Below are 14,722 nucleotides of genomic sequence, written 5' to 3' on the forward strand. Positions count from 1 at the left end.
GTGTTAAAATCTGTTAGATCCTTCCAGATCTCAGTCAAGGCTCACATTAAAATGAAAATAAAAGAAGCCTAAAGGCTCAGTAGGAGACCGGTCTCAAACCCAAGAAAAAAAGGGTAAAAAGAGTCTTTAAAACTCCAGCAAAGTAAATTTTATGGTACTTTACTAAAGTAATTAACGGCCGTATCATTTTTCCAGGACTCTTGTTTTTTTTAATTATATGTTTTTTTGAGCTCATGATTTTTTTATCAGTTCTATTTTTTATTCAACTAGAGTTTTTGAACATCTGTTACATTGCAATGGAGATTCACCTATAAAGTTACAAGGCCTTGATTTTGTGTTATTTGTATGTCGTGCTGTCTGATGTCATGTTTTGTCTGTATCAAAACTGAGCGCTCCTAAAATTAAAATTTAAAAATGGATCCAGATACTCTCAATTCACATGATTTAAAAAGGTTCAAATTGGGTAAACTAATAAAAGTAAAATGTCTTTGAAAATAACTCGCAAGTCTCTAGGTGGTCAAGCTAATAAAATATTGATGTTAATAAAATGTCTAATATCAATTGTTTATAGGACTTTTCTTCAGCAGGAAAGAGATAGCAAACACTGTTCAGGACACATGTCTGATATTTTGGTTTTTGCAGAATAAGTGAATTAGAGTTAACATGTATGGGATTACTCAAATGTGTTTGTAAAGACATCTGATTAATTTACAAAGTTAAAATGCTAATTGTTAAATAACATTGAGTACTTTTAACTCCTTAAATTACATGGGGTAACATACTTAAACATTATTGGTGTTTTCATAGGTTAGTAAATAAAAGGGTTTAAACTTGCTTTGTGTCATCACTAAACTAAAAACAAGGTTACTGAGAATTATGTCCTAACAAGTGCAATTCTATATACAAAGGGTCCCAAAAGTTTCAACTGTGTTTCAATTAGAGTACTATAAACAACAAAATATTTCATCTTATTAAAATAGAGTAATTTATCTAAATTCAGAAATTTCATAAGAGTTGTTTCAGAATGTGAACAAAAAGGGGTCAACAAATAGGACAGAGAAAATAAAAGGTTCTAGGTAAGAAAGTGCTTGTGTAATGAAATACATGAGGGTCTAAGTAAGTGCCAAGAAAGTCTGTGTGTAAGTAAAGGACAGTTTCAACAAGTTTGTGGGTAACTAAGTTGGTTGTATGTATGTGAGACTGTTAAAACTATTTAAGGTTTTTCCTAAGGTGAAATACTAATGTTTTCTGATATAAATAAAAGTTTAATCTATATGGTAAAATGACAAGGATTTCTTAGAAACATTAATTTACTCTTAACTTTGTGACTATTAAGTTTTATTTTTTAGAACAATTAGTCTTAAAAATTGGGGTTTATACAATTATGGTTAAACAACTGTTAGAGTACTGTACTATGTTACAGAGTCTACATTTTTCTTTAAAAACTAAATTTGGTAAGATAAAAGTGTCAAGGTAATTGTGAAATGGTCACTAGTTGTATATTAAATGTGTTCATATTTTTCAGGTACACAAGTTTTTAAAGCAGGGAATTTATCAAGCTGTTATTTCCATATTAAACTTGTCTGTAATGGTAATTTTAAACTTATAAAGAGTAAATTTTATTGGGAATTAATTTCTATCATTTAATGTTCTATTATAGGACCTGTTATCAATGGGGTATGTGTAAAATTTGTTACTTTTTACACTGAGATAAAGAATCTCAAATATAAATATATTTATAAAAGTTAGAGCCTGACTTGTTTAAAGATTAATATTGTGAAACATGAAAACATTTTGCCACTTTGACGCACAAAAGAAAAGTTAAAAGCTCTCTCAGCCTTTCTTTGATTCATGTTCTAGATATAATGTTAAATTGTTTTAACTAGTGTTCATATAGACTCAGGAAACAATATACGTAAACTTCTTAAAGTGACATTTAAGAAAGAAGCAAAAATCAACATCAGAATTAGAACACTTAAGATCTGTAAAAAGCCACGCCTTACCTGAGATAAGGCTCTGCCTCCCACCTTACTGCATGTTAGAATGACTCCAAAATAAGTCAGACTTCAGCTATTTAAAGTTATAGTCAAAAAATTGGTTTTTGTTGTAAAATTACTATGATCTCAAATAGGGGATATAATGTGGTTCTCAGTCAAAATTCAAGATAGCTATTATACAAGCAGAATATATTTTTACTCTTGCTAATTTCATTTTGTAAAACTGTTACCTGTTAATGTTTTGCAGAAGTAGCTGCTTCAAGAACACACAACCTAGGTAACTTGTGATAATAAGCCATCACCTATAGAACAAATAGTGGTGACTTCCAGTACTAATGCAGACTCCAGTTAGATAAAAGAGTAAATAATTGTAAAGTTATAGACATTGAAGTTAAAGCCCAGTACTCTTACTTTATAAGTGGTAAGACTGGCTTGCTGGATGACTAAGATCAAACTTAGAGATTGGAGTTAAATACAGAGGTCAAGAAAAGTCCATATTTGGGTCTTGCCCTCAAAGTCAGCCTGAACCCAGGGATTAAGAAAACTTCTCTAAGGAGCATTGCAATTCTGGGTCACGCAACCTCCTGATCAAGGAGATTGTTGAGACCAGAGGATGAAAAATCACTCAGTACATCTGCTGCAGATGAGGGTCATGGAAAAAGGGAGACATCCCTTCATGCTTCCAAAGGAAGTCACCTCATCAAGGAGACCCTGCCTAACCAGAGTCACTGGTGGAACTAGAAAGCCGCTCTTAAGTTCTCTATGAGTGACCCCTGTGGGAACTCAGCTGACTCTTTAACAAGACAGGAACCAGGTCAATTTGACCAGCTTGATCTTAGACACCCAACAAAACAGTAAAAACCAAAATATAGCCATTCTTGGGCATTTAAAAGAAATAATAGTTAAATGTAACTTAAAATGTACACTTGTACTAGCCCACAAAAATAAAGACTGGAAGCTACAAATGAAAGAAAGATTCTTCAGCAAATGTGCCTGATAACTATCAAGAGAAACTGCCAGAGTCAGAAGTTTTTAGTCAGTTTAAGAACTTTCTAAGCTACACAGGTAGACTTAATCTATGTTTGCTCGTATGATTATCTATTCCTAAGTAACAGAAGTAGAGAGATCTCTACTAAACACAGGTTATACCAATAAAGGGATATTTTACAAAATCAGATGACATTAAGTAGCTTAACTATATTTTCTGGGGACATCAATGACATTAAGAGTTAATGTTGTGTTTACATTCCTGATAACCTGGACAATGTTAAAGTCCCCAAATAAAGGCCTTGTCCTCTCCAGCCTTTGCTAGGCCTAGTTATGGGAATAATTTCTTAGTTCTTCCACCTCCTGGTGAGAGATTGACTTCTGTCATTTTCATGATACTCAGTGGCAGGTTTCAGATGCTGCAACATTTACTTTGTATTAATCTCATTTCAGTACTCATGTCTTTTTGTTCTTCTATCATAGAAGCACCCACCCCCAGATGACTTTGCAACCTGTTCTTCCCCAATCAGACTTCTTCCTTGGACCCCTTGATTGACCTGGTTTTTTGAAAAAGGAACTCCAAACTGCTTGCCCCTCGCTGCCCCCTTTCAGCTTTGAAGCAGCCAGAACGACTGACGCCCCCTTTCATTTCCTTAACAAGCAGTTAGGAGTTCCTAATGCAAAAGGGGGGAATGAAGCCAGAATTAAGGACAGGTAGTTAGTGTAGAAATAGGGAATCGGGTCAATTCAAGGAAATGAAGCCATGAAGCCATCTGCCTCTGGAAGTTGGAGACTGCCCCTGGAAGAATGGAATGTCAAGGATCTCCGAGGCCATTGATTACCAAATTTACCTGCCTTTATCAAGAACTGCAAGCCAGGAGCTGCTAATTAATGCCCCCTGGGCCCTTGCCTGCCTGAATCACCTTGGCCCTCCCCCTGCCCATGGCTTTTCACTTAAAGAAAAACCAGGCCTAGTCACATAGGCAGGAAGGAGAGATAAGGGGGGAGAGAACTGGAGAACAAAAGAGAATTTAACCTATAAAAGATGTAGGGTGCACTCACTTCTTGGGACTTTACATCATCAGCCATGGCCCCCTTCTCCCTTCCGGGAGAAGTCTGTATTTTTACCGTTAAATAAAACCTGCTTAATATGCTTGCCTTGGCGTACTTCTCTAGTGTTCAATCTTCAACATTAGAAGGAGCAGAACTTGTCACCGGTAAACGGCGGTATCAGGATGAGGCTGCACAGGACCCTCAGGCCTGGCATGTGTGTGTCGGGGGCTTGGTGGAAAAATAGGGAGTTGGGACCATATTCCTCGTTCTTGAGGGTGCCCTCTGCTGCCCTGTGCACTGAGGATGCGTCCTGTCTTCACACAGGTTTTCAGCTTCCCGGAGCCTCCTCATCCTGCAGTGTGCATGGCCCTGAGGAAACAACCATGCTGCCAGGGACTTCCCTCTCCTCCCTGTTCCCCAACTTTAATTCACCTTTCCCAAACTCTCCATATCTTCAGTATTTTTTCTCTGCATGAATTTTCCAAGAAACTAGGAAGGAATAAATACCCTGGGTGTCTTAAGACAAGGAGGCAAATTCTTTGATGGCTGTTCTAGAAAGAAGGTTGATGTCAACTACTCTTCAATTGAGGCCTGTTGAATTCCTGATCAAGGAAAGAGTCTCACCTGCTGCCGCACTGTCTTCTGTGCCCAGCCTAGGAGTCACAAATTCTCTGTACCTTCTTTTTCCTGGAAAGTGCTATGGTGGCAATGTTGGTGTCCCAGTAAAATTCGGAGACTGAAATCTTAACACAAAATGTATGACATTAATAAATGGAGCATGGTATTCATTGAGGTCAAGAGAGCAGCTCCTTCATAGATGGAGTTATGGTCATTACAAAAGCGACCCAGGGACCTGCCTTGTCATTCCACCAAATCCAGGAGATCCACTGATAAACCAGAAAGCAGGCCTCATTGAACAGTGGTTTTGCTGGCTCCTTCATCTTGGGCTTCACAGGCTCCACAATCGTGAGAAATGAGTTTTTGTAGTTAACAAGCTCAGGGGTACACAGTATTTTATCATGCCAGTGCACGTGGATGAACAGATATCGCTCTGGACCCACCCGCCAGGTTTGAGGTAGCCCAGGTGTCCCATGGAGAGAACATAGAGCCCGCAACTGAGGCCACTTGCCATGGTGGAGCAGCAATAGTGACAACGAGATTCCTGGGAAAGTGCCCTGATATATAGTGTTTGAGATCTTCTGTGGTTAAAGGCCTCCTATCTCTAGTCATTAGAAACCATATCATAAATTCCTCCCTGGAGCAGGGTCAACTCACTCCAGTCCATCCCTGTCTCTGCACGCTGAGCCCTGTAGGAGCTACCAGATGGTAGCCAGCAGTAGATGCCAGCCCTGTGGTAAGTCATCGTGCAGTGACTTCTAGATCCCAGAAGAACACCCCTTTTGTGCTCAGAGCTGTGAGAGCCCATGTTGGAAGAGTATGAGTAAAAACTTGTGCACTATTTCTGGTTTCTAAGTTCTCGGGTGTGTTCTTATCCAGCAGCCTGAAAATGGACATTTTCGATGGCCTGCAGAGAGTTGGGACTTGTGCGTTTTTGGGGTCAATTTTTGCTTCGCCAACATGTTGACAAAGTGGGATTGAATATCCTCACTGGTTTTTCCAAGGATAAAAGATAACACATTGGGGTTAAGTGACATAGATTCTGGACCCTGGAATATTTTCATGAACAATATCTCACCTATTCTTGGTCCAATTCCTAGGGATGCAGGAATAATATTGGACCCAGGTGTGGTCCAGAACCTTCCTTAAGGGACACATTCAGAAGGACATTGATGTCTGGGCGAGTGGGGTTTCCGGGATCCAAGGGGAAGGAAAAAAAATCTTTGCTTCTGGATGCTAAGGCACTAGGCCAGGTAGAGTTGTCCTCAACTTGCTTTGCAACCACAGGAGACTCCTGCCAAAGCATGATCCAGATAGAGAGAGAGTAGGAAAGGTGAGGGCAACAATTTCACTCATCCCTTAAGTCCTTGGACAACCTCTCTGTGAAGTCAGAATTCCTTGGAAATTCCCAGGCACAGAAGTCAATGTGCTGAGTCAGCTGCAGCGGGTTTCTCAGGGTCAACTCCAAGACACATGCTAGTACCCACGGTAAGTATGAGAAATAGCAACCAGAGGGAATGAGACACACAGACCTTGGGTTGCACAAGGGAGGAAATTAAGAGCAGATCCTAGTTTTTCTTGGTGCAGCCTGGGCAACAGACTCCCTGGGCGACTGGGTGCTCAGCCAAGTGCGAGAAACACCTCCCACCTGCAGAGTAGGGAGAGTCAATGTCATCCAGGGTCACAGAACTGGGAGTTTGGGAGTGTGAATAGCAGACCATGTTAGAATGAAGAACCTTTTCCCATACAGAGCATGGGAACTGTGCAGACACAGTTCTGAATTGAGTCAAGGGAATTTGAATGGTGAAGGGGAAAAAATTCAAAGACTCATCAAAGCCCATATTTTTGTCATCACTTACATTCCAGTTAAAGTTTTAAACTTAGTTCAGAACACAAACGCATAAAAAAGAAAGTAATATGGAAATAAAATCAGCATGTGGAGAGGTCCCTGTGTTCCTTGGTCATTGTGCCTCTGTTCACAAGAGCAAATGACAGCATCCACCTGTGACCCCTCAGTGGGTGAGTGCACAGAGAAAATGGTTCACATGTACTGGAATCCCACTCAGCCGGACAGAGGCAGAATCCTGTCATGTGGCACTAGAAATGAACCTGGGGTTCCTTAGGTCAAGAGAAATAAGTCACTGCAAAAGTCCAGTACTACACATTGTTGCTCATATGTGGAATTTAAAAAGTGGATCTTGTAGAAATAGAGGGTATAACACTGGCTACCAGATACTGGACAGGGCTTGGGGAGATGTTGGTCACTGGGTGCACAGTGACAGAGGAGGAGTGAGTTCTGGGGTGCCATTGCACAAGGGCCTCACAGTAGTCGAAAATAACATATTGTATCTTTCAAAACAGAGAGGATTTCAAAGGTTTCACCACCAAGAAGTGATAAAGGTGGTAAGTGACGAATATGCCAATTGTCCTGATTTGATCACTGCACATGGTACACATCTATTGACCCTTCACATTTCACACCATGAATTTGAGTCTTTATTACAAGTCACTGTGAAAGTAAAGTCTTGATTCTTACAGGAGAACTTGTCCCTCCAGACTTCAAAAGTGGGAAGGAAGAATTTATGAGACTGTTGCAATAGGGTCAAGACTTTGCAATAGGGAGAGGGGTTGGAATCAGCTCTCTGGAAACAAGAGGCAGGAGGCTGTTGAAGCGCTGGGTGTTCTTGGAAAGGCCTGGAGGATGTTGGTGTGGGTGTTGGTCAATGTGATTGGGTCACTGATGTTGTGAAGCTAGGCTGCCAACTGCCACAGAAGCAGAGGCATGATCTCCTTGGACAACCGCATTTCAACAGGATGGTTCCACATTTGACTTAGTCTTTACCCCCTTTTCCTAGTAAATGAGGGACTTATTTATGTTAACTTGAATGCATTTATTTCAACTTTACTATTTTTTAAAAAAACGTGCATTTTTCACTGGTAAATGCTTAATGCTTTGAATTTAGATGTAGCATTTGCTAAAACTCAAAAGTCTTAGATTTAATGTAAAAATTACGATATCTTACCTTTTCTGTGTGTTGAATGAATGTCATTAACATTTTTACTGCTATCAAAAATTTTAACTAATTATTCAGAACTATTGTCTCGGAAGACTGGGAAAACTGTCCCTCCCCAAGTCAATAGAACCCCACCTTTCTTTCATTTTCCTCTCTAGCTTTCACGTATGAGAGAAGTCATACAACCCGTGACCTTCTCAGTTTCTCTTTTTTCACTTAACATGATGTTCTCAAGTTGTAGGTCTTTCTGCAAATAACATAATTTCTATTTTGTTTATGACCCAGTAAAACTCCATTGTGTATATACAGCACATTTTCTTTCTCCACTCATCCATTGATGGACACCTAGGCTTGTTCCCTAGTTTGGCTCTGGTTAGTTTTTCTGCTTTGCACATGAGCATAAGTGCATCACTGCAGTAAGTTGAGGTTAATTCTGCAGGATACATTCCGGGTGGTGTACCTGGGTCACATGGGTGCTCCATGCCTTGTCCTTTGTGGACCTCCATGCAGATTTCCAGATTGATTGTAGTGGTTTACGTTCCACAAAGAGGTAAAAGTGTTCCTCTTGTGATTTTGATGATGTTGAACGTTCCTGCACTTAGTATGAGTGGCTAATGTGAGATAGAAAATGTCTTGCACGTCGTTGGTAATTAGTGTATTTGTCTTCTAGTCACCAGCTCCGTTATTTTTGAGGCTAAGCAGGTTGCACTTATTGTTGGGAGAAATCACCTTCTCCTCTGTCTGTCCCTGGAGTTGGTTGTGTCATTCACCAACGTAGGAAGTTATTGCCACCCCACAGGCCACTCTGTTGTGCCCCCGCATCCACAGAGCAGGCGGGGTGTCCAGTCCTCCATCAAGCCTTTCCCGTGATGGCAGGGCTTCTGGCCATGTGTGCTGTGCACTCCTCGTCACTCTCCTCTCCTAAGGCTTGGCTTCCTCGAATGCCGCGGATTCGCCTGACCCTGCACGGGCCTTTCTCTTGCTCTCCACACTCAAATTCTGCCCTACCCCATCTCATCTCTCCACCTTGCCCACGTCTGTAGTGTTTCAGGTTGAGATTTACTCTGAGCATTTTTTTTTCTTTGTACTAGGAGTTGAACCCAGGAGCACTTAACCATGGAGCCACATACCTGGTACTTTTAATATTTTATATCAAGATGAAGTTTCACTAAGTTGCCTAGGTCCTCACTTGGTTGCTGAGGCTGGCCTCAAACTTGCGATCCTCCTGGCTCAGTCTCTTGTTCCCCTGGGATTACAGGCATGTGCCACCATTCCTGCCTTCTCAGCTCTTTAAGGTCTACTCCATGCCATAATTATGTCCACCTCATTTCTCAGCTAATGGTCCATGAAGAAGCACGTTGTCTAGGATATTTCCTTTCTTTAGCCTCAAAGATTTTAATTGCTTGTTAAAGGAGAACAGGCACATGACCTGGTACATGAACTGTTTTTGATATTCTGTCTTCAGTTTTCTTCAATGAGGTTGAGAGATTATAACATAATTTTATACCTTTCTGTGACGCTGTATATAACAATTAATTTAATCAAATTTATTTTCTTAAACACATCCTACTTTTTAGTCACATAGTAAAAATCTGAGAACGAAGTGAAAAAAGAAGAGCATGCATTCCATTTTAGGGTGAAAAGTGCTACTCAAAATAATCCAATAAAATGTGTGTCATGTGACCCGGTTTGACCTGCATGGGGCAGGATAAAAGAACAGCTGGATGGAGAGCAGCAGGGAAAGAAGGTGCAGTTTAAACCTGGAATCACACTGAACTCAGTGAGAGCGTGGAATATTTGAAGGCAGCTGGGGAGGGAGCCAGGTGCATTCTGGGTAGAGGCCAGCGGCCCTGAGGCGGAGCCTGGAATAGCCACATCCACCCACAGTTGAGGAACGATGTGGAGGCTTCCTCCAAGGACCAGGAATCCACAGGACGGTGGCAGGTGGGAGAAGCAGAGGAAGGCCTGACCTCCCAGGGAGACCCCCAAGTAGACCTCCACTGTCCCCAGGGAGAGCTGGTCCCTCTGTCAGACACTCAACTCCCTTGTCCCCTGTGTCCCGGGTCTGCCTGCCCAGCCAAGGGTGTCGCTGAGCCCTGTCTGGCCTCCTCACACAGGCAGACCCTCAGTTTGGGGCTGAGACCCTCCTCCGTGGTAAAGTGGAATGGGTGTGGGAAGGGACCTGTTTCCCTTGGCCTTCTGGGAATGCTTGTTCTGGTGGTCATGGCCCTGTCTGACCATCAGTGTCTACTAGGTGGCAGTACACCCACTTGGGACACTGGCCCTCTCTTGGCAGTGTGTGGTCTCTGTGGCTCTAGGACCTGGTCCTTCACCCAGTGCCCAGACCAGCAGGAGTACCATTCATGCCGTGGCTCCCCCTAGCTCCAGTCCTGAGCTGGGGATCCCTCAGGAAGTGCTGGGTGGAGTCAGGTGAGTCTCTAGGGCTCACTTGGATCCCTCACAGGTCCACTTCTGGCAGGTGTGTGGAGGCCTCAGTGGCAAGCTGGCCAAGGTCAGTGGTTTTCTTGGAGAGGGAAGGGGAGGCCTGACAGGAGTACAGTCACACCCCACCTCGTCAAGACTGGGACTGTCCCTTCACAGGTGCGGGTTTAGGAAGGGGCGTGACATCTTGGATGAGAAGAGGAGGACAAGGTAGGGAAGGTGAGGGTCCTGTGTGTGCTGGGGGGCGGCCTTGGACCCAGGGCAGAGGGGAGCCTGGGCCATGCTGGTCCCCACTCTGGGCTCTAGGGGGCGCTGCTCAGCCCTCCTTCCTCAGACCAGGATCCTGCCTTCACTGGCCCTCCTGAAGTTCTGAGGCTCAGCACCCTGCAGCATGGACGTGAAGTCTGGTCCCTTGGTGACCACCGCCGACTTCTTCATTTCCCAGGGCTCTTTGGAAGCTGCACTTTGCAGGCAGAGACTGGTTCCCACAGCTGCAGGCCACCCCAGGGTGCATGTGGCCAGGTGGGCCTGAGTCCTGATGGTGGCTGGAGTGCTTCTGGAAACCAGCCCTATTGTCCCCACCCGCTGGTCTAGAAGTGCTCCGTGGTGTGACAATGAGTGGGTCCCAGTGAGGGCACTCTGCTCTTCTCCTACCTGGGCCCACCCTGCTAACAGCCCTGCTTCCTGCCTTCCAGCTCTGTCTGCAGCCACCACTGCCCAGGGCTTCACAGGCAGATTGGGAGCAGTGTGTTCAGGAGGGCCTAGCCTTGGAAGAGAGAAGGGCGGTTTCTCTGGACCTTGTCATGGCATCCTGAAGCGGAGAGGGAGGTCTCTGCCTGCCACACGGCAGCAGTCTTGGAGGGCCAGTCCACCTTATGTGAAGGCCTCGCTCAGGGACAGAGGGAGGCCGAGGCACAGGTGGCACGTTTTTGCCTTGTCACCTCTGTGGTCCTGAACCGTGTTCATTCTTGGATTTTCCTCTTTGGAGCCAGCATTTTGTTTAAAGGGACTTCATTTCAGATGAGCCCACAGGGTCCTGACTGAGACACAGTGAGCTTCCAAGGAGCACAAACACAGAGAGCTTGCAGCAAGGAGTTTATTTGGGTTGGGGAAGGAAATTGATGCTGGGCCCAGGTAAAACAGCAGCTCCCTCCTAGCTCTCAAAGCTTCTTGTGCCTTGTTTCTCTGTTGTTCTCCACACTCAGCTCAGCGACAGCAGAGTCTGTAATAGACGCCATTGTGTCTGCAGGCTCCTGCGGGGCGCTCTAAGAACTCGCAGTTGGGTCTTCTGCAGCGGCAGAACATGCCTGCCCTTAGACCTGTGGACACAGACACGGAGTCAGAATCCAGAGCTGGCAGCAGGGGTGAGGGAGATCTTGGGGAGGTGCATGCGCACTGGGGATGGTTCCTCCTGTCAGGGCATTAGAAACAGCGCCTTGTGCAGCCTCAGTCCAGAGATTAATGCTCCTGGCGAGTTTGGGTCACCCGCACAAAGAGGCACACTGTGGCTTGTCTTCACTCCCTCCCATCAGTCATATGTCTGAATATAGCTTCACACCCCTTCCCCATTTGCAAGAGTTCCTCCCGAGAGACAGAAGAAAATCGTCTCCCTCTGACTAAGGCCACCCAGAAAGATGCAGAAGGAAGCAGACAGTAAGTCTCTTCATGTGCTACACCTAGCACTACAAACATATCTTGGAAACAAACATCTTTGCATGAGGAAAAGCTTCTGGAAAGGGCTATTTGACACTCAGTTTCCATGAGAACATCTGGAGTCTAGGAGTTCAGCGAGGTCACTTTAGTGACGGAGCCAGGCCTGGTTCTGTGTCCATCTCACACCCCCCTCTGCCCTTCAAGCTCTCACCTGTGTCCTCAGCAGAGTTCCCGTGCCCTGTAAAGGAGATGGTTGGGGTCTGCTCATCTTCCCCCCACTGCTCCTGGTCTGGGGCCTCCTCAGCATTTCCTGGGAGAGGCTCAGCCTGGGCCTGGAGGGCCAGCAGGAGAAGGGCAGCGAGGAGGGCGAGGGTCCTCATGGCTGGAGTCACCTGGAGAGGAGGCAGGAGCCTGAGTGTGTGGAGTGGGAGTAGGTGCATTGACAGGGGTGTGACACAGGCTCGCAGCCCAGGCTGAGCCAGGGAAGGGGCGTTGGAAGGAGGGAGGGCGCCCTGGTCCCTCGGGTCCTCAGCTCAAGCTGACAGTGGTGACACAGGCTCTGCTCTGTTTTCTATTTCCCACTTAAATGTCCCATTTCCCACTTGTCTGTATATTAAGTTGTTAATATTCCAAGACTCTTGTCCACACTGGGGTAGGTTAGCTCTGTCAGGGCTCAGGGCTGTTATCCCCTGCCGAAGGGGGTTGTGGGGTCCTGGGGTGAGCAGGCTCCTGCTGGAGCAGAGTGCACTTCACAGTGACTCTGCAGGCCACAGGTGAGATGAAGGAGCTCAGTGGGCTCCTAGGTAGACAGCTGTCCAAGCGGAGACCCTCAATACTCTGCATCCTGCTTGAGCTGAGAGACTCTTTGTCTCTTGATCTAAAGTGCCCGACCAGATCATTTCATATACATTGGATCTTCATCTCACATCAAGTGAATTTAAACCCTCAACACAAGACCTGAGCCCACGGGTGACTGAAGCACACACGGAGGTGAAGTTCTTGCCCATGGACCTGGGTGGTGATGTCGTGGCCTTGACACCCAAGGCAGAGGCAGCAGAAGTGAAAGCAGAGTGATGGGGTGGTCTCAGCCCTCACAGCCTCCACAGCAGAACCACCAGACAGATGGGGACAAACGGGCAAGTGGTAGAAAATAAATGCAAAGCACATACTCAATACTGGATTAATGTCCAAAACACACAGGCCACAGACTCACTCAGTGGGAAAAGCGAAATAACCTGATTAAAAATGAGCAGAGGACCTGAAGAGACATTTCTCAAAATCAAGAACGTTTTCAGAATCTACAATTACCTGACCTGGACGGACCCTAAGGTACTTGTGTTTGGAGCTTCTTGAGCTCCACCTTCACTTAGCTGCAAGCTGCTAACCTGTGCCTGCAGAACAGAGGCCTGCAGAAGACCCCAGTGGGGCCTCCTTGCAGCAGGCTTCCTGTGAAGCAGCCTAGCTTCCCGACTGCACCAGGTCAGTGATACTAGCACAGTGCAGAGCCCTGGAACTTTGTGTTACTCACAGACGCTCAGCTAGCTTGGCGACCAGAAGCAGGCAGAGAGCAGTCCTGAGTCCCAGGTCTCCTGAGGCTACAGCAACCTCACACTCAGAGGACACACTTCCCCTATTTAAAGGGCTATGCTGTGGGGTGTCGTCATTTCTCTGGGTTTCTACTGGTTCTTCCGACAACTCTTGCACAAGGGCAGTGGAACAATAGTTTTGATGGTGGGGTTGAAGCAGGGCCCCCAAAAGGAGATCTTATATTTGTCCTTTATCTTGACCAGGTCTAGATAGGAACTAGCTGCTCTTTCTTCATTCCTCCTGAGATGGTGGACTTGCATCTGAGGCTGAAGCATCAGAGCAAAGAAGTGTTAAAAGCCACCAGTAAATCCTGGTCTGCATGTCAGAGTTCTCAATTTGTAAGGTGACTAACATGTCAATGCCCTTGATCAAACAGCAAGGTTCAGACTCCAGGTCTTGATCAGCGTCCCCAGGACCTGGGGTCTAACAGGAGAGCCCATTCTATCTGGTGGCAGAGTGGAGATGCTGGGCCCCGGGTGAGCTGTGTACCACCTTTGCCTGTGATTCTTAGCTGGGAAGGCTGTGGTGGAGCCTCCTGACTGATGGATGTGCGTGTGGCATGCATTTTGCAGAGGGAACCAGCCCCTCATTGCTTGACTAAAGGAAAGGCCAGGACTAAAGACCTGTCAGACCATCTGTGCCAAGAACTCATGAGATTGATGGCCTTCAAGGAGGCTGCCATGAAGGAAGACAGACTCTTCATAGGTGGCCTCACTTGGTGGTGTGTGTTCAAAGACATTGTATCCAAACCAGTGCTGGCCAGTCTCAAAGGCCAGCCTTGTCCCAGCATGACAGGTGAGTACTGTGTGTTTTGGATGCACAGGCCCTGCAGCAGGTGAGTTACCCGGCTGGGACGTCTTAGGGAGACCATGTACATTTTAAAATGTTCCAGTTGAGCTGCAGGCCTAGCTGAGAGGTAAAGCACTTGCCTAGCACACATGGGGTCCTGGCTTCAATCGCCAGAAGTGAAGAACAAGCATCTGTTACACGTAAGATGGTAAGAATGACATTCATGTCTACAGACCGTTCTTTACCATCTTACACCTGATGGAGAGGTCTACGGGACCGAGTTTGATGGGATACGTCCCTAGGTCAAGGTGCAGGATCAAACTGTGTTGAGGGACCAGAGGCCACCTAGGTGTAAGCAGGGGGCACTGAACGGCAGGTCCACCTCAGAAGCAGCCCTCTAACTCTGTCAAGTGGAGGCGTCAGACTGAAGAATTGGCAGCAACAGCGGAGAGTCTGAGGGAGGCTGAGGGTTTCTGTCCTGTGTCAGGTGGGGATGGCCACGTGCGCAGGGGGCTTCACTGCAGGGCACAGTGAGTCCAGGTCACGTGGGTCCAGCAGTGTAAGTGTTTGAGGGATTGGGTG

The 14,722-nt window shown here is 45.7% G+C and overlaps 1 long non-coding RNA gene across 1 annotated transcript in view; it reads right to left on the reverse strand.

Moving 5' to 3' along the window:
• Positions 1-2,098: 2,098 nt before the first annotated feature.
• The window catches only part of LOC306660663, a 781,776-nt gene continuing 769,152 nt past the window's right edge, over positions 2,099-14,722 (reverse strand). The window contains exon 3 of the long non-coding RNA XR_013763703.1: positions 2,099-2,320. This is a non-coding gene — a long non-coding RNA (uncharacterized lncRNA). The remainder of the gene's footprint in view (positions 2,321-14,722) is intronic.

The sequence above is a fragment of the Sciurus vulgaris genome (genome assembly GCF_902686455.1).
Source record: "Sciurus vulgaris genome assembly, chromosome: 5".
Classification (NCBI taxonomy): domain Eukaryota; kingdom Metazoa; phylum Chordata; class Mammalia; order Rodentia; family Sciuridae; genus Sciurus; species Sciurus vulgaris.